We start from the raw sequence: 20,152 nt of genomic DNA on the forward strand, positions 1-20,152 counted from the left end.
AGACTTCACCATATGTTCAGGTGACGTTTCAGCTTACAAACAACTCTGACAACATGGAAGATCAAAAGCTGTGCCATTTAATGTGCCTAAGTGTTGAACAATGCTTGATGAAAAAAAAAACCAACCACAGTCCGATCTGGTTTTAAGTTTTAATATCACTGTTAAATATCCGCACAACAGACTCATGCTCAGACCGGTGTGTGCTTGAGTCCCTACACAGCTATTAGAGTGTCTTCACTGTTTCCTGTGGAATTGACTCTTCAACTGTGTCCATCTTGCAGCAGAAACTCGCATCGGTGCAGGTCAACCAGTCATAGTTAAGCTAAACAGCTACATGCAGGCTTAATCGTGCTATTAACCTCATTGTCCAGGTAGTGATGTTTGACAAAGAGGATTTCTCTCCCATATTCTTAGACTAAGCTCTTTATGTCCGATCTTAGCCAGGCTATTCAGGCAATAATTTGTTTTTCAGTGTTGTCATGTAACTGTTGTCTGAGAGGACTTACTTTTCACCGTGCTTGTGTGGCTTTATACTAGGCACTCAGGTTTCCTGCCGGGGAGGAGGTTAATTTAGTACTCTAAATGTCCATGGGTGTGAGCGTGAACGGTTTGCCTCTCTGTGCCCTGTGGTACGCAGGCGACCTGCTCCGGACATCCCCTGCCTCTCTCGCCCAAAGCAGCTGGGATAGGCTTCAGCCTTCTGCGACCCCTATAGGAAAACAAGAGGTCAAGGACATCACCCTGTGGGATTTAAAAACTTAAAAAGTCTCAAATAATTTTGTGATATGGATCCACACAAATAACATTAGCAGGAAAATTAACTGGAGGGATTTGTGATGGTGAAAAGATACCTTGTAATAATATGAATTCACTTCAATAGACCTTTTCTTCTGGGAATTCATGCACGCACGCAACAATGAGAGCGTTGAGTTGAATGCGTCAGGAAAAGTAACTGTGGCCTACTTTACACAATACATCCCTGAACCGCATACAGCTCAATGTGATATATATATATTACAGTACATAACAGTGGTGCATTGTCCCATGTCTGTGAATTTGTGTCTACCTTGAGTCTACCTGTCAGGTCCAACCATATATATTTCAGATTAGATTAGTCCCACAGTGTTGAGCTGTTGTGCTCATACTGTGCCCTTACATTATCCAAAATGGTTTTAATTCAAAAACAAAGTAGAGGGCATCTTCTATAAATAAACCTCCAAATGAAGTTAAGACTAACAATGTATTGTGTGGAAAAGTATCAATCCACAGGCAACATGGAGAACCCTGACCAGAGTCCAATTCAAAAAAATGTCATTGAATAGCTTGGTCAAAATGTTGAGCCAGAATCTTTGACTGTGATGACAGGGTAGCATTCAGAGGTGAGAGGTGGTAAGAGGCAGCAACAGAAAATATTCAGTTGAGGTGTTCAGCATCTCCTCAGGTTGTCAGCTGGTTGGCTACATTTAGAAGTGCAGGACGCATCAGTAAGGGATGACTGATGTAATCACAGAAATAGAAGCTTGCAAGTCTCTGATCAAAGGGCTGCTTTCATGCTGCTGCTACACTGAAGCATTTACTATTAAATCTAATCAAGTTTTGTGTGAAACTCATTTGACATGTTTTTGTTTATTTATGGTAAGCCTGAGAAAAACTTAAGGAATGAGCTTTAAAAAACTTTATAGGGCAGAGAAAAGAAAATATTATTTTCTAAAAATGAATAAGAAACATCTAAGCAGGAACTACAAATCACAGTTGAAATGTATTAGAAGGGAAATTAAAGTAAGAAGATGCTTCCAGAAATGACCCACAAGTCAGGATGACGTTAGGCATCAACTTATATGGCAAAGTCTGGGGGAAAATACTTCTCACTCTTTCAACTAAATACTTTCAAATACTTCTTTAGACAGTCATTAGCTCTGACACTATCACAGGAGGATGTACAACTGCATTTGCATGATACAAGTCATTAAGTTAAAGGCCAAAAGGCTTGGGTTGCTCTCTGAATGGCTAGCAGCAGCTCTGGTCACAAATTGTCTTAATGATCTGGGGTCAGGAACCTTTCCCATTAACAGAGGGATATGGCGGCGCTACCACTATTTCAATAATATATGTAGATATACCACCAAAACACATGAATAACTGCAAGGTATTGGGAGAGCACAATAGCAGAATCAAATTTTTTCCAGTTGTTGTTTATGCAGTCTAAGAACAACAACATTCTTATGTATAGAATTCCAAACATTGTTGAGAAGTCAACTTTGAAAATGAATAAAACATAAGCCATAAAGCAAGTTTTTGAAGAATGAAAATGAGAGTGCGATTGTTTGAGGACAGAGATCTAAGAGGCACTTACTTTGAAAGAAAAAGGATAACCAGCCAATGTATAATTCCATGCCATTATCAGTGTTTTGCTGTTTTGATGAGACCCACTGCACAAGTGCCCATATGCAGCGGCCACATGAAGACAATACATTTTTGTGGGCGGTATATGGCTGCTGAATATATTGTCTTAACACATATATGAAGTAATCTTAAAAAACAATCATAACGACAAGTACATCTGAATGTACATCTCCATCAATTTTATCTTTACGTACAGGCAAAGAAAGACTGACAGACTGTGTAAAACCTGACTCAAGAGCTGCTGGTGGTGCTCTGCACCTCCATCATCCAGTCTGTTCTCTGCACCTGGCCTGATCTGACAAATTTCTTAGGCAAGAGTCCTCCGCCAACATGATTGTGATTCTTAGTAACAGTTTTTACGAACACAGGTTTGTAATTCATCTTACAGTGCAGTGCACAATCCAACATGAGAGGGATTGAAAACAAGCAATTGGAGTTTTTTGTTGCACCCATCACCGTAACAAGCCTCTTTAGGTGTTGTAACTGAAAAGAAAAACACCACGGCGACGTCGACTTTAATTAATCCGCATGACGCGTGAAAGACAGATATGGGTAGTGAAGTGACTCCTTTAAGCTTCACAACACAGGAAGACACACCATGAAGAGGCCAACAATAATGCAGCCAACAGACTGATACATGGTTTTATATGTAGAAACTCTTCAATCAGTACTTCCATGTGAAAGGAAGCAGATCAGCTCACAGCCTGTGAACTTTAGAGTGATAAATAGCTTTTTCTCCGACTAGTCGATTATGATCATCCATACAAGACTAAATACTGAAGGTGTTAAGTGCATTTGATAGGTGTGATAAAATAGAAATATAATTGTGATTTTGGCAAAACAATAGGCTACAAAATTCAATCTCAGACCAGTGTGCTTTTTGAGAAAACAAGTCCTACTGATGGGCAGTTGGAAATGCAGCAGCTATCAACATTAAAAATATGAGTTAGAAGACTTAAAAGCATCTCAAGTATAAAGTTGATTCATATAAAACTGTCCATAATTAACTTCACTCTAATCGTTGGCAGCAAACAGCAGCCAACCCACAAACCGAGAAAAAAATATTAAGTATATTAACAAAAACAAAGTAGAGACACAAATGATCTATTTCAGACATTATCCTTCTGACTAAGCTCTGCCCGCAGGTGCATCTCCATCAGTCATGTGGGGACATGGAGTTCTAACTGGCTCAGAATCAAAAATGGAATACTATTCAGGCTGGAAGGTGGATAAGCAAAGAACTTGCTGAAATGTCTAGGAATCAGTTACGATTCCATTGGCAGATAATTTATCTTCTGTTGTGTGTATTACCGATATCATCACAGTATCAGATTACACTTTTAACCTCTGCAACACCCGTATGCATATTAATCGGATTGTTCAGTCTGCATGAAATGATGAAACATCACAAACTGACAAGAATGCCACAAAGCCACAAGCCACAACAGTTCACATGAACAAAAAAAAAATAGAAATAGTGACTTGTCCTCTTTTGGCCTGGGGGAAGAAAAAGAAGACATTTTGTCATAATCCCATGGATCTGGCACTAGAGGGGAGGAGGCAGAACAACCTCCCACCTATGGTGTCAGACAGCAGTGTATCTTTTGCAAAGGGAAATCGCTGTTGTGTATACCAAATAGATGAAAGGTGAGAGTGCACATGCTAGTGGGTCCTCAGTTCGGCTGGTCCTAGGGCTAAATGTGATAGTCCTTGAAGTCACCTGCTGGTCAGGAGGCTGATGAAATGGTAGGTCCAGGAAAACACTAAACAGTTACTATAAAGCTCAATGATTGAAGTTAGTTCAATAACCTCAATATCATCAACTATTCATCATCAATAATATGCATTATCAATATAACATCAGATTTCCTATTATTTCTAACTGCATAGCACTTTCTGTTGGTGAATGGCTAGTGGGACTGTATAATAGCTGCAAGTGATTTGGAAACATCTTAGTAAAAAAAAAAGTCTCATGATCCCTACGTTACCATCTGATAAATGCAATATGATCGAGGCTGAGGGCTCTGCGGTTCCGTGTCACAGTGAGACAAGGAGACATGTGAGGGTCATTAGGTGGCTCAATAAGAAGCCTGTGGGCTGACAACGGTCAACTTTCTCAGAGTGGCTGAGAGAATACAGAGCTGTCTGTATGAACATATTCTTCTCAAAGTTCACTTCTCTTAAAAGGAAAAACAGCATAGCATTCTCTGGGGCTAATGAGCTGAACAAAGCTCAATTTGTCTTAGCCTTACAAAAGCAAGACACGCTTTCAAAATAGTATCAATCCATAGGCAACATGATGAACCCTAACCAAAGGAATGTAGGCTGGAAGGAAAGCCCGGAAATACCCAACTAACAGTGGTAAGGTCAAAAGACCATGAAACAACTCCCTCATCTAGCTGTGCAGTGACAGCCACTGTTGCCAGGAGTAGTTTGTTTACACCCTTCTTCCTTACATAGCATTTATACACATTAAAATGTCTTCACAGCAGATAATAGTGGACTTTGTTTTTTGTCCTGGTCCTGTTTCATGATGAGAGAATGGAGTCGAGCAACTGCATCACTCACAAGTTAGATATGCAGACAAATTGATGACCACTTGAGGTGGCTTGTCTCAATACAAGGAAGCAACAGCTCTAGTCACAGGTGGCTTTTGCTCCTGACCCTACTAAGGGAGAGTACAACCATTTGCTTGCTCTGTCTTGTTCTTTTTACTCACTCACTTTACTCTAGTTCTTTTTAGTGTCCCCAAAGTTCATGGCCATAGGTGAGAGCCGGAACATTGATCAACAGGTACATTTTTTACCATGGCAGATAATGGCCACCAAGTACAGGTGTTAATAGTCTGCTGATTGTCTATGGGCTAAACACAGCAGGACCCTTACAAATCCAATAATACTACACTATGGTATTCCATCCCAAAATGCGGTTTGGGTACTGGAGGATCCGAGTCTAACATCAACCAACACATAATACTGTACAAAATGATCTGGGTTTTCAATCTGTGCATCCTAAAAAAAATGTAATTTTGTTTCTATATGCAAGTATAAAATACATTGTGATTCTGTGGGTCAGAAGCAGCTGCCACCTTGTGACGTCATTGGAGGTACAAAACACCGGTGCACTGTAGCAGTGGAAGTAGCAGCAATATCAGCGAATAATGAGGGATTTTTGCCAATGCTTTTTGAGGAAACATGTAAATGAAGGACTTATTTTAATTGAAAACACTTTGTTGTGGAAGCAACACTGAACACCAATGTCAATGTAATGTAAAACTCTCATCAGTAGGACAGCAGTACAAAACATATACCGGTAATGTGTTTGTGTGAACAGTGGGACTTGCTCAGACTTTTACTGACATGCTTCTTTTGGTTAGAAGTACAGCGTTACAGGCGCACTGCCACTACTAGAACATCCATCCATAATGCAACAGTTTGGCATTTCTGCACTGATACTGAAGCTACCTGCATTCTAATGGTGAGCGTCCACTTCGATTCACTTAGAACTATACTGCACACTTATTTAGCGTTGAAACTCAACAGAACAAACTATATTAGACAATTATGTAAATTTCATTCATGCATTGTTCCTTGTGGTGGTGATACGCCTAAATAATAGGGCAACCTATACAGACTGGGATTGGTGGTCAGTTACCTCTTAACAATGGTAAAAGAAAAAGAAAAGTCCTCCCAGAGCCTCTAAATGCCCTTACAACAGTGGTCCCCAGGCTTTTTAGTTCCAAGGACCGGTTTAATGTCAGACAATATTCTCAGAGACCGGCTTCTAAGGCGTGCAGTGGAGAAACAGATTCCCATGATGCTCTGCAGCTCGGGGAACCAATCTCAAGACACGGCTCTGTGCCAGTCCCTGTTTCAGCTTTGTTGTTCCTCTTTAACAGTACGGATTTGACGAGAAGCTACAATCGTGAATTTAAATGTCCAGGAAAAAATGAATAGAATATCACAGCTAAAAAATAGGTGGATTGCCTTCTCTTTGAAGATTTGGTCACGGGTAACATGAAAACATGGCTTACTGTAGATAAAGAATCTGGAATCCTGTGTAGGCTGGCATAGGATGCATACTTCCATCTAGCAATATATGCTATATATATACATGCTATGAACTTGAAAAAGGCGATTACAAAACACATAACAACACACAATATGATACAGGTGTAAACGCATTCTGGCTGGGGTTTTTCTTGCGTCATCACAAGATCCGGTTTCAGCCATGCTGTTGTTTTTTGGTGGTAACAGTGATTTGAACGAAAACTGAAAATGCATTTTAGGCCATTTTTTAAAAGAGCGCAGAAGTTGGCTTAACCCTAACCTACGTTTTTCTTCAAAGTGGCATGCTGTGCACAGTATCAGTATATGCCACGGAAAACAATATATGCTTCAATTGAAACCCTAACATGTCAGGTAGAAGACTGACTTTGGCGTCACCCAGGGAGGGAGAATGTGATTCTGCTTTCAAATTTTTATTTGTGGGCCCCAGTTTTTAATCAAAATAGTGATTTGCACTAAAAAATAAATATAGCGTGTCATATTATGTTGCATGTGCTGAGTTAGAATAATGACTACCATGGTATTTAATTAAGAAGAAATCAAAGTCCCTCAGACTTGGTCCAACAGAATTCACCACTTCCGAACATATGGCAAAATGAGCAAATGATAATAAGGCAAATGGGAGGCAATTAAGTCTTGAAATGTGGTGGGACATAAAAGAATTGATAAGTAATAACAGATTATACAAGCAAATTCACGAGGGTGCTGAGGTATTTCTCTAAGACACAAAATCACAACGCTATGAATTTGTTAACTTGAGCGTGCAGGCTCAAGTTTTTTCCCTCCTGCTCTCTTCCAAGCAGCTGCGCAGATAAACAACACAGCTCTCAAGTGGAGAACAGACACGTTCCCAATGGCAGCCCGAGGTAAGAGCTCTTCTAATTTCGCGATGAAACAACTCTTGTTTTCTGTTACATTTGTAATCAACTTCTGCAGTCTTTATGGTCTTTCTCCTCTCTCAGAAGCACATCTCATTTTGGCTGGATTTGACCCCACTGAACCGTATGAAGCAACTCTTCAAGCATATTTTAATGAAGAGACAACAGCCAAGAAAAGCGGATGAATCCTGACCCTTTCTTCATTCATTGTTCTCTTCTCATGTCACACAACAAAGGCTTTCATCTAGTTAACACTGCAGCCAATTACTTTTTTCACCTAAGACAGCACAAAAATCATTTGAACTGAGGAACGACATACACACACACAAGGTCCATTAAAATATTTCCACTAAATTAGCATTGAAAACAGAACTCTCTTGTTATTAGAGCCAGTCAACCACATAATATGTAGACGTGGATGGTACAATTTATAGACAATAACACAATTATTCCTAAGTCAGAGTAACATGTTCAAATTTGTTTGGATTCCATGAACCCCTTAAAATGTTCACACACACACACACACGTTTGGACTTGTCTATCCTACTTTGTAGAGACCAATTCTTGACAAAACACTAACTAACCTCACAAGGTTAAGCCTCAATTTGAGGATGAAGACATACAAATTAACTGGGTCATTATAATCAGGTTTAAGTTTGGTTCAGAGTCACGATTAAGTTTAGGCATTTGCTTTGGATGGTTAGGTTTAGGGTAAGAGGCTGGGGAAAACATTACTGCAATGAGAAACCTCAAAATGTCCCCACAAGTATGGGAAAAAGTGAAAAAACACACACATGTTTGTATTGACATAATTGACCCAGTTAATGTGTAAGTCTTCCTCAAATGGAGGTTTGGACCCGTGGGGACCAGCAAAAGGACCCCATGAGGACATAAGGTTTTTTAGAATCTGAATCAGAATCAAATTTATTGCCAATTCAAATAATCCAAATCAAATAAGCATTGTCTAAAAATAAGTCTATTCATCTTGCTGAAAAGACATTTATATGGTGAATTTATCTTAAATCAAGTGGGATGAGATATTTTTACTAAAATAAGGCTTAATAAAGTTTTGCAGCGTGAGTATAAATTCACGGTTTGAAGTGACACACCGTGTCAACTGCTCCATCGGGTCTGTGGTGCGGACATTTGTGTGGTGTTGCAGGTCAGACAAAAAAATACTTCATTGTAGTATTACAAGACCACTTTTCTGCCACAAAAAGCCTCTTGGAAAGCAGGTATAATACAGAGTACATATGGGTGAACAGTTTGCAAAAGCAGGATTACTGAAGTTTCCTGAGCTAGCAGAGAGACCAAAACTGGAGCTGGCCATATTTAGAGCCAGAAATGGACTGCTACCGGGTCATCTACAAAGTCTGTTTAAACCAAGGGTTCTTAGCCTTTTTGATCTTGGGGCCCACCTTTCCCAGAAAAAGTAGGCCCGGGGCCCATATAAGTAATAGAACTGATTCATGACTCTTGATTTCATTTGTGATCAATAACCATGTTTAATCTACTTAAACGTAAACAAACCAAAAGGTTGTGAAATGACATGAAACCATGTGATCATTGCAAAGATATTTAATGTCATTGAAAAGTCCAACCAGCAGCAGAACCAGATGTAAGTCATATTCAGCAAATTTACTAAAGAAAAAAAAATACACTTGATGCAAACTGTTGAGAAAATTGGAAAGACTGAATAAAATAATGAATAAAATAAACATAATAAAACCATGTCTAAATATCATAAAATAAAAAAAAAATTTTTATTTAAACTCCAAAGAAGATATAAGTAAATGAAAGTATTGCCACAAAATGTTATTAATTAAATTAATTTTCAAAATTGCTTCAACAGGTGCATTCATGAACAGTTTTCACTGTTGGGGGGGCGGCAACACTTTCTTTATCATTTTTTCTTTTCAGGAACTTTTCACGAAGTTAATTCAGAGACACAATACTGCTGCCATATGTGGCTGATATATTAAAATTGAGCATCTTGCGGCCCTCACGGCCTAAAGGTGTAAAATAAAAAAAACCTTTAGCGGCCCTCTAGTAGGTGCTCGTGGCCCAACCATGGTCAAGAATCACTGGTTTAAACTATGTCCTGATGAGGAGGAGCCGAGAAGAAGAGGGAACTTCAACCGACCGTATGCTGGAACCACACTGAGACAACTGTACACTCAACAATGGGGAGCGAAAATGAGTAAGTCACCGACAAAATCTAAACAACATTAGGTTTTCAAGAAGACGGTTTTGACAGAGAAACAGCTATACTATTCTGGAGAAGAGACTTCAGAGATCACAAGCAACTGACTGACAGTGACACACAAGTGAAGGACAGTAATGCATTCAATGGCACTGACAATATTGCACAAAGCAACACATAACCACTGCTCTGGAAAAGTGGGAATACGTGTCAGAATTTATAGGAAATGTTCTTACTGTTCTCTACTCGGCTCTTCCAAAAATGTATGATGACATGTGGTTTACACGATATGAAATATATCCAAAGAGACATAATGTAATGAGAAGAAATGTAAGGCGAGTAAATGTTAAATGTAATTACCATGTATTAGATTGATTGAAATAAATATTCATTCATAAATGCCCATCAATTAAATACTAGCATTAATGTGATTAAATCAGAACATGAACACAGCATGTATGCATTTGCCCTCATATGATAGCTTTGTTGGGGACATTGCAGCTTTCATCATATGTTAAATAAGTTTGGAATAGTTACAGGCTTATTTCCCCATATCTTCCAAAATTCTAATCCAGTTTAGGCCCCCAGAGTAATCTTTGCCATTGTTCTCTCTCTCAATTCACTTGACTAATGACTCATATCTACCCATTCAAATGTCGAAATATTAAGTTAATTTCCTTTTCCATCACGATTTTTTCTCATCTACTTTTATTACCTCCTGCTTATCATCCTGGCTTCCAGTGTCATTTTTGGTCGATGAGGTTTCCTTCAGGAGCTAAACTAACTGTGATTGATCCTCTCATCTCATCTGTGCCAGAGTGCCAGATGCACAAAGTACTGTATTAAAGTACCAACCAAAATATTGGCGTAATAAAGACCTGTCCAGCTATTATCAGTGATCCTGATGCAGGTAATTAAAGGTATCTTTGTAAATCTCACTTCTGATTTATTCATTCTCACTTGCAAGAAATGGACATTCAACAAAACAGTGGATGTGATAATCAGGCTTGATTTATGAATGATGTTTCCTTCCAGAGGCTACCAATCACATTAACTTGAATCATTGTGGCTCTCCAGCATCAGCAAGATTCCCAGGATCCCCCTGCTGCCTCGAAAGAGCTGACAGGCAGGAAAGCAGTGGAACAGAACAAGTGTTATTGAAATGTGATCCAATCTTCTTGTTTCAGCAATTCTACTCTTTGGACCTAAATCAATAGAACGCAGGTCATGGCTGGTGTTATCGCTGCCATCAATTTCTCTAGTTGACATATTAATCCCTTAACCATCGCCAGGAACAACTTCAGCATGAACACGCAGAGTAAATGTGCGTGGAACAGACATGATGCGCCTTTTGGAAGAACCGGCATGTCAGTTTGTAGGTATACTGTTATCTGATGATCATTGATCCTTGAATTGCAGCAACAAACTACAATAACACTCAGGATAAATCTTTGAGGCACCTTAAATTATGAGCTCAGGGAGTAAAATTTAAAGCCATAACTTCATCAGGCAAGTTCTTGACAGGAGAATAACTGTACAATTTATACTGTGTGCATCGTAAAGATTTGACTCAAGTCATTGTGTTATTCACATATGAGAATAAAAGTTTGCCTAAAATATGAAACTAGTGTTTTTGATTAGGTCAATACCTTCAAGGGAGCTCACCTTCCATTTACCCATAATATGAATATAATACCCATCAAAATGCAACAAAATCACAAATAATATTAATTCTGGGAGAAATACCGATATCAAATTTTGTCTAGGTTTGCCACGATTGTAAACTCAATATCGACACCAGTCGAGATTTGATGGCATGTTTTAGGCCGAGAGGATAAAAAAGGACAAGTTCATAAAAAGGCGTAGTCACATTTCTTTATTTACATTCTAAAATAGAAATGAACAAGTGAAGAATGGCTGCAGATAGATGGCCTGATGAGTGCACACAGCTGGGGCTCCAATTCCAAAGCAAATTCGATAGATTAGATAAGATGTTAAAGTATCAATGCTTTTTGAATTTTGTTTAAAAAAATTGTGAAACATAGGTGAATTGATTTCTTCCGTTAGATTCCTAACAACTGCTACATAGAAACATATAATTTACTGATCCAAAGGAAGTAAGTAAGGAGGGAGTGAAAGAAGAGAGTGAAGCAGAAAATTGTAAAACTCCTCACTGCCGAGTCTGAAATAGTAATTAGGACTTGGTTGTTTACATCACATAACTTGAATCTGATGGGGCAAAGGCTGCTGACCTTCATTGATATTTGGAATATGCTCATATGTCGATGAAATATTACAATTACAAATGATATATGTAGGCGGTACAATCTTCATTTTGACCTTGAGCAAGGTTGGAAAGGAGTCCAAAGTCCATCCAGTTAAACAGGTTTTTCCTTTATCGTGTCAGTATTATTGTTCTTTTTTGTGAGACATATGGAGGATTCCGAGCAAATATGTAAAGGTTATCCCCTATGCATGTGTTTTCTTCAGCCAACCGTGTTCACATTAAACCATAATTCAGCTGTTAACTGCCCATTGTGGTTCATTTTCCGATACTCACTTTGAATATATTTACTACAGAATTCTTGGTTAAACTAAATACCTTTATACCCTTGATATACTGTATTTAAATACAGGCTATCAACTGAGGTCCTGTTTAAATGTAGATTCCACTTCTTCAATATTTAAAAGTTTTTGTTTTTTTATTTCTTCTTCTTATGATTATATATTTTTTTTGTTCCTCCTAAAACAAAGGGTGTGATTCATTGCGAGAGTAGAATTGAATACTACTCAAGGGATAGTTCAAGTAAGTAATGCAGATGTTAGTTACAGTTATCGACAGAAACCAATAGCTTCTGGTATATAAACTACTATCTAACGCGTTCTCTTGGAACACATCAAACTCGACTTTAACTCTCAAAACCCTGCCTGAAGAGAATTGTAAATGAATAAACTTGGCAGCAAGATAAATAACATAAATAATCTGAAAACTGCAGTACAAGCACTCTCTAACATGATATATGATAACATGATATATGTGCATACATACATCACTTGCATCCCACGTCAACACACAATGTAAACAACAAGCACGTTTACATTAACAGGTTGGTAAAGTGCCTATAAATGGGCTCTGCCATGTTGCCTCACAGTAGCACAGCACAGTAGCGACATGAATTCACAGTGTGTGAGAAGCCTCACAGGAGGAATACTAAAAAGACATCTGTCTTTTGTTGAGTGTAACAGAAATTCTGTGCAATCATTATAGAAATCCATTATGATATGAGAGTGTTTTAAGACAGAAGAGAATGTCCCAGCTAGATGAGGCGCAGGAAGACAATTTGGCCGTCTCTCAGCCTCCACAGTGGTGTTTTATGGTCCCCACTGTCTTGTAATTGTCAGCAGTTCTGCAGACTACCATGGGTCTGACTTAAAGAAAAGATAGAATATAAAGTTATAAAAAAAACCCCCATATATACATACATACATATATATATATATACATATATATATATACACACATATATATGGGGTCTGACTTATATCTTTAAGTCTTTTTTATGTTTTTTAAATCACTCTATACCTTTATATCGCAGACAAACAGAAAAATAAAAATGCTACACGCCAAAATATATAACTTTTTACTTATAACAGTGGAATCCTGAATTGACAAATAGTTATTTTACAATTCCAGCCAGCAGGTGTAGAAGTCTTCAATCTTGATGGTGCTAAAAAGTGTCCGATCTGACTCACTTCCATCGTATATGTATTACAGAGGTTGTTTTAATTTTGGGACTGTGACAGGTTTGAAATTTAATAGCAGTTTAATGTTTAGTTACTGCAATTAATCTGTCAGCTGGAGACAGAAATTATGGGTCAGCAAGCCACAAGTTTAACATAGAAGGTGCCCATTGGTTATGCAATTCAATTACAGTGATAGCTCACAGCTTCCTATTGTAAAACAATAAGACTGCTGATGCATGCAGAGTCAGAGCCATCCACTGTGGCACCGTTTCAGTAATATAATTCAGCTGGTTTATATTGAGAAACTGGATTGTTTATTCCAAGTCAGCGCAATAAAGACAGGAACTAAAACAGATAAGTAATCTTGGGTGAAGAAAACGAAGCAATAGTATTAGAGTAGAAAAGCACTCATAGAGGGAAAACCTCTGCCAATAAAGAATCCTTTAAAAAAATACTTGATCCTGATGGGGATCCTCTTCACTCTCAAAATTAAATAATTTGTTCCATTGATCTGGGTGTAACTTTTCAAGTTATTTTGAACACAGACAGACAGACCAACGCTGTCAAAACCCCCATTAGTGGTGCTTAATAACTTGGCAGAGTTACAGTCAGAGATTGCAGCGTAATCTCAAGTCAAAAGTGTCAAAACGGCAATTCTGCTTTTAAACTTAAATAGTTTCATACCAGTCTTCACCCTATATATCAATTAATCGCAGTTTAATCATGTAAGAATATTTGCCACAAGAAGCCACATTTTTCAATTTGAATGAATTTGGTATACAATTGAATCAAATGATGGACCCACATACACAATTAAACAACAAAATATGTTTTTATTCATCATTCATCTGCATCAGTTTGCCAGTGGCACAATAAATCACGATGTTGGCTACATTAGAGTTTTTACATAACCTTAATATAAACTAAAGCTCTTTTAATGTCTTGAAAATATTTGTATAAGAATTTCAATCTCATAAGAATTTCAAGTACATTCAGACTAGTGGAAACCGTGGCCATTGTGTAGCGAAAAACATCCCTGAACAAAAGCAAACAGATTGCTTTTGTTTGCTTTGTTTGTTGTTTGTTGTTCTTGTTATCATCCTAGCTGCGTAGGTTGGTACAATGGTTGCTACAATGAACAAACATTGAAAACATAGAATTCCTCAGAGCCATCCTCTTTCTTCAAATTTAAATTTGAATCCATAGGTAGATTTATTTTGCTCCTGAATACATTAAAAGGAGATAAAATCTGTCGTGACAGAATTCAACTGCCTCCCCTTAACTGGACTCAGGTTTTCGAGAAACAATTATAGAATAGATTTATGAAATTTCTGGCTATAAATTGATGGTACTATATTTGAATATGTCTATGTACGTGTATCTATGTATAAAAAAACAATTATGATTACATTTGAAACTTATTCGTTCTGTTAAATTATGAAACCGCAGAAGTAGTTCTGATGTGATCAAATTTAGCCAGTGAGATCCACAGTGAAGAATGCTGAATTATAAACCAGCTGCACAGCTCTGATTGGTAAATACTGCATATTAATTTGCTCTACTCATCATTATCATCCCACACTGTCTGACAGCAGGCAGCCAGTGATGAGAAAAGCTGGCAGAGCTGCAGATCTTGGCTCAGGCGGGTTTCAAGCATGTGTGGTGTGTCTTCTGTCTGCTGGCATGAAGCAGCTCACAGGGATTCATCAGCATGCTGCTCTACAGGACTCTGTCACTACACAACGAGAAATTTAATTAAAATCTCAAACTCACAAATCAGCCAAATACCAGCTGAACATTTTCTCAAACATTTAATATTAATGTTCATTGACAAATGAAGAACAAAGCTTCCCCTTGCCATCAAAACCACTGGTCAAAAGGACCATCAAGTCAACTTGAAGATGTAAAATAAACAAAGATGAAATGTGAATTTAAGCACTTGTTTTCTACATTCTGCAGAAGATGTTCTGTATTCATGTATTGATGCGAAGATTAAGTTGTTGAAATGGTGATGCCCAAATTTGACACATAGTGAAAAGACTTCACTTTGAATGAAGTACACTAAGAGTAACTTTTATTCCCTCCCTGTGAGCAGCTTTACAAGCTAAGTGTTCACTTTCAAGAATGTAAAGCATGTAATTCATGGCCTATTTTCATCTTCTTCAACCTTTAGCCAGTGTGTATACCTGTACCACACAGTACCAACTAATGCAATGGCAGCTGGGACAAATACAAATTTAACAAAGAAACAATGAGGACATTTAACCCTTGTTGATTGATCATACACAACTGTCTAATTGTACTAGTTACACACAAACATAAATTATGAACAAAGTGTACTTGGAACACAACAGTGTACACAGCCAAAAATCTGTTAGTGTACTAAAATATAGAGTAGGTGGTATTTGTCATTTCACCCATCCTCAAATCACCCTCTACTTTCAAACTCCCTCCCTTCACATGTTTTCTAAATGGATTTTCCCATGCATTTGTGCACTCAGAATTCTGACCTTGTTCAATGTTTTATCTCTGTTCATTTATTGCATTAGAGGACATTTCACACATACAATTTACTCATTGTTGAAAACAAGCTGTTAAAGCACCGTGACTTTGCCAGTCAGTTGTATTATCTATAAAACCTCATTTGATAGAGCACACAAACGCACCGGTGCCAACACTACATCTTATGGGCAGAAAGATAATAACTGCGACATGTTGATGGTACTTACAACTTTTTCATTAACTTTTGGTTGAGCTCTGAAACAAGTGAAATAACAGAAATGTTCTGTTATTTGAAGACCCAAGCCAAATGAAGCTGCAGCAAAGGGATGACCATCACGTCGATTGCGATCTGCAGGTCAATCGGAAAAATAACATACACAAGAAACGATGACAGGTTGATTCTGGTCGAACTACCTTCAGTCCAGCTAACTCGAAGACGTTAGTCGTTCATTTGAATCACATACACAGCTTAGCATGAGAGGTGCAATGACTCTTAACAATAAACTGTGTCACGGTGACATGATGCACCATTGCCCACTCAACCAATCACAGTGGTGATCACTACAATATGGATTTTTATGTGCTAATAATCTTGCCGGAAAGATGTCGAGCCTCGTCACATTAGGCTAATGAAATGACAGGCGTTTTATTCATTAAAACGCCTTTTAAAGCGCCCAATAAGCAACACATATAATATATCCCCGGTCACTTCATTGGTGTTCTCACAGCCAAAAATCTGTTCTCCTCCAGTGCATGTAGATATTGTGACTCATGATGATTTTGCACTGACAGTCAGCCAGGCTGATTCCCAAAAAGATAACGTTTTAAGTTCAACAAACAGCCATTTGGTCCGTTTAGGCTCCTGGAGTGATTGAGTAGGACACCCCTGGGTTAGCTCTCTTTCAGTCAGAAGGAGCTGAGTGAATAGTTGAAAATGCTCCCTTTAATGGAGCCCAGGCTTCAACAGTACCAGTCTTGATTTTGATCAATTTCATTCTGGCAGAAACAGCATGGTCAAAAAACAAATCAGACAGTGAATGGCTGACAAAAACAACATTTCTAACAATCATCCCCTTCAGTGTTGAAGAGTCTGTGCAAAGAAAATGACACAAAAATGGATTATTACCAATATGTGGCGTCAACAACACATTCTGGGCTCTAAATATGTCTTGTTGATCCGTATATCCTTAATTAATTTTACTTGCTTCATTACACAGACAAGTGGACTGGAGTCCAGGATTTGTAAAGATTAGGTCAGCAGAAAAAGTGCTCCATCTGAGGAATGAAAACCCAGCTTAAGTTGACTGCTGACTAGTAAGTGCGAATGAACTGCATCTGACCTTGTGGCTCTCTTTACATTGGTCAAGAATAAGTGCACAGAGGAGGGAGCCATGAAAAAGTGCATGTACAGTACATAATAACAGATTTGAATTATTGATGAAATGAATCATTTCCTTTAAAAAGCAATATTTCTGATTTCCATTCACAGTATATTGCAATATGCATTTTTTATTTATTTATTTTTAAGTGAGTGACATTGAAATTCAAACATCATTGTTTACCTAGAGGATGAATGCAGCCTTATTTATTAGCTTCCAAAAGATGAATTATTCAGTACATGATCTTCATTTTATTACTGTGGCACATAAACAATCAGGCTTTATCCCATGATCTGTTTGGCTAAAAGGTTTGACGATAAAGAAACAATGTTTTATAAGCAGGTCACCCGTTTTGTAAACCAAGCAACACTGTTTAGTCAGAGTTGAAGAATGGTTCAGCAAGACACACAATGTGATTTATTAAGCCTGGCAAGAAATTTGACTACATTAGATTTAAGGTCAATGTCAAAAATGTTGACAAATACCGTATATATTATGCATTCCAACACCCCACTGTGACTGCTTTACAAGAAGTGCTTGTCAGCTACTGTCGCTGAGACAGGGGTGAGAATAGTCCAACAGATGTCAGGGTCATCATTTGAATTACAAAATCTTGAAGAGAGGCCATTAATCGTGCAACAACAATATTGATTGTCTCAATATAGCTGTATACTTTAGGCACAAGAGGCCATTGTTAGGGCACACAGCGGTCACTCAAACATTACCAAGTCTGGGAGCACAGAAGAAAGAAATGTACTAACCCAACGTTGGCAACAGTGTTGGGGGGCACCCTCAAAACTCGGACACATGGGGCTTCTATTTGATTCTAGTGTCTAGAGTGGGTTCTGTGTTAATCTTGAGTACAATGGATCTCTCCAGCAGGGAGTCAGACGATGCAAAGCAATGTTAATCCGGTACATTTTCAGCAGTAAGTTCAATAGAACATGCAGGCTTTGAATCACACTTGCAGCTGATGCATCACCAAACGACAGAGCTGGCTGTGTTGATGGTCTCACTTGATACTTAACACCACAGACATCTCACACTGACAAGGAAAGTGAACTGAAATAAACATGTCATGACATGACATGAGTTGGACTGTACAGTTAAACTGACTGTTGTTGAACCGCTCCTACTTGGTCATAAGACAGTGCTATCACTATTGGAGTAACTAAGCGACACCTCTGTGACTGGTGGAGTGGGTTGCCACATGTTTTTAACCACATTCTCACAAAGCACGCTTCAGCTCCGCAGTGGACGCCTGTGAACGTCACATTCTATTACGCTGCAATGTTGATTATATTCATCCAAATTGTTCAGGCCTAACTGGAAGTGGGATGTAAAGTGAAGTCAGTAAACAATTCTGGACTTATTTTTTATTTTCACGACATCAGGACCTAGTGACATTATTATTATCTAGTCATTGGAGTAATTTGGATACATTTACTTAGTTAGACAAAGAGGGTTGCTAGAGTGCAAAGAACTGAGGGAAGGTCATCTCAGCCGAGATTAATTCACTCTCTGGTTTTCCAAGGTTGAACGCTTCAATTAACATATTTTAATACTTTCAGCTACCAAATGGTCTTAAAAGCGTACTTGTGCTTAAGTCAAAATATATGAAAAATGAAAAACACTAACTATGTGATGCTGGATATATACCAAACAACTTTCAAAACTTTGGACATGTCCCATGAAACATGCTTCTACAGCATAACTTTGTTGACATTTTAGAGATGTTTTAAAATCCCTTGTTAATTAGTGAGGATTTTCTGATGTTACATACCGGAGTAAACACTCAGAAAAGACTTTGCTGTGAAGTCGCTAAGCTAAGGCAGCATATACAGGTAATTGGTGGAGAGAAATGCTAGCCTCAGTAGTGTTTTGGACAGCCAAGTTATGTTTATGTAAGAGAGGCAAACTGATCAGTATTGCAATACATATATGAGAAACACATTAAAAACAGTCATGTGCTTCCTTCATTGTTTACATTCACAAATGGAAAACCACAGCACAACAATAGAAATCTAAACATCTAACAATGCTCTAAGAAGAACAGCCGTATCACACTCAGTAGTGTTCAGAAGAGGTGAATATGCAAATGACATTATTGAAAACCAGGCAAGTTAATTTGCGAAGCGTTTTGGACTCTACTAAGGGACTAGAGCAGCATGGTCCATTAAAATTACTCAATCAGACAAGTGATTTGCTTAATTACGAATTTTGAGTATGGGGAGTTGTATAATTGTTATGAGGACACATGCTGACAGTAGTGCCTTTCAGCTTTTAGTTGAGAGGAAGAAAAAAAATAGGATGTGGTGTGAAATATAAAAGCAAACAAAAGCCAATGAAGTCAGTCTCATTAGTTTGCTATCAACCTTAGTGAAACCATGCTGTCATCTCTTTTTAAAACCTTGACAGGCACTTAAGCACACACATTTAACAAGATAGTAAAACTGAATAATTATAGAAATACACGCCAAAGAACAAATGAACAAGGACTCAAATGTAGAAAAATATAACTGCACTTTTTAACAACAAAGCAAATAAAATTAAGTAATTATAATAAGAGAAAAACAATCTCCGCTCAGCACAGCGTCAGAGTCAGAACTGATTTTATGGTGTGCCAGAACCGTGTCAGACTCCACCATCCTCAGCCAATGTTGCCAAAAACACCAATGAACAACCACTCTAATAGATTAGTAGAATAAACGTACACAATTTTTTTGTATCCCACACTAGAGACTATAGAATTCACAAGCTATTAGTGCTTCGTTGAAAAAATAGATTTTCGGATTCTGAATCAATTTTACACATTCATTCCTTAAAATCGATTCATAGGTCCAAAGATCGGATGAATTAATTCAAGTTTTAACACATATTCCCCGGGTGAAGTCCAACCCCTTTGACGCAGGCGCGCACCTGTGACACCAAAGTCAAAACAACATAGCTCCTCACAGCTTATGCCAAATGGAGGTA

The 20,152-nt window shown here is 38.1% G+C and overlaps 1 protein-coding gene across 10 annotated transcripts in view; it reads right to left on the reverse strand.

Annotated features, from left to right (window-relative positions):
- The window catches only part of gpat2 (glycerol-3-phosphate acyltransferase 2, mitochondrial), a 97,954-nt gene that overhangs the window by 50,345 nt on the left and 27,457 nt on the right, over positions 1-20,152 (reverse strand). For 6 of the 10 annotated variants that reach the window (XR_008415609.1, XR_008415610.1, XR_008415611.1 and 3 more), the window contains exon 1: positions 507-643. The exons of the other annotated variants lie outside the window; for them this stretch is intronic. The gene's annotated coding sequence lies outside the window, so the exon portion shown is untranslated. Of the gene's footprint in view, positions 1-506; positions 644-20,152 lie in introns of those variants that run through there. 10 annotated transcript variants of the gene reach the window in all.

The sequence above is a fragment of the Synchiropus splendidus genome, chromosome 7, assembly GCF_027744825.2.
Source record: "Synchiropus splendidus isolate RoL2022-P1 chromosome 7, RoL_Sspl_1.0, whole genome shotgun sequence".
In the NCBI taxonomy this organism is placed as follows: domain Eukaryota; kingdom Metazoa; phylum Chordata; class Actinopteri; order Syngnathiformes; family Callionymidae; genus Synchiropus; species Synchiropus splendidus.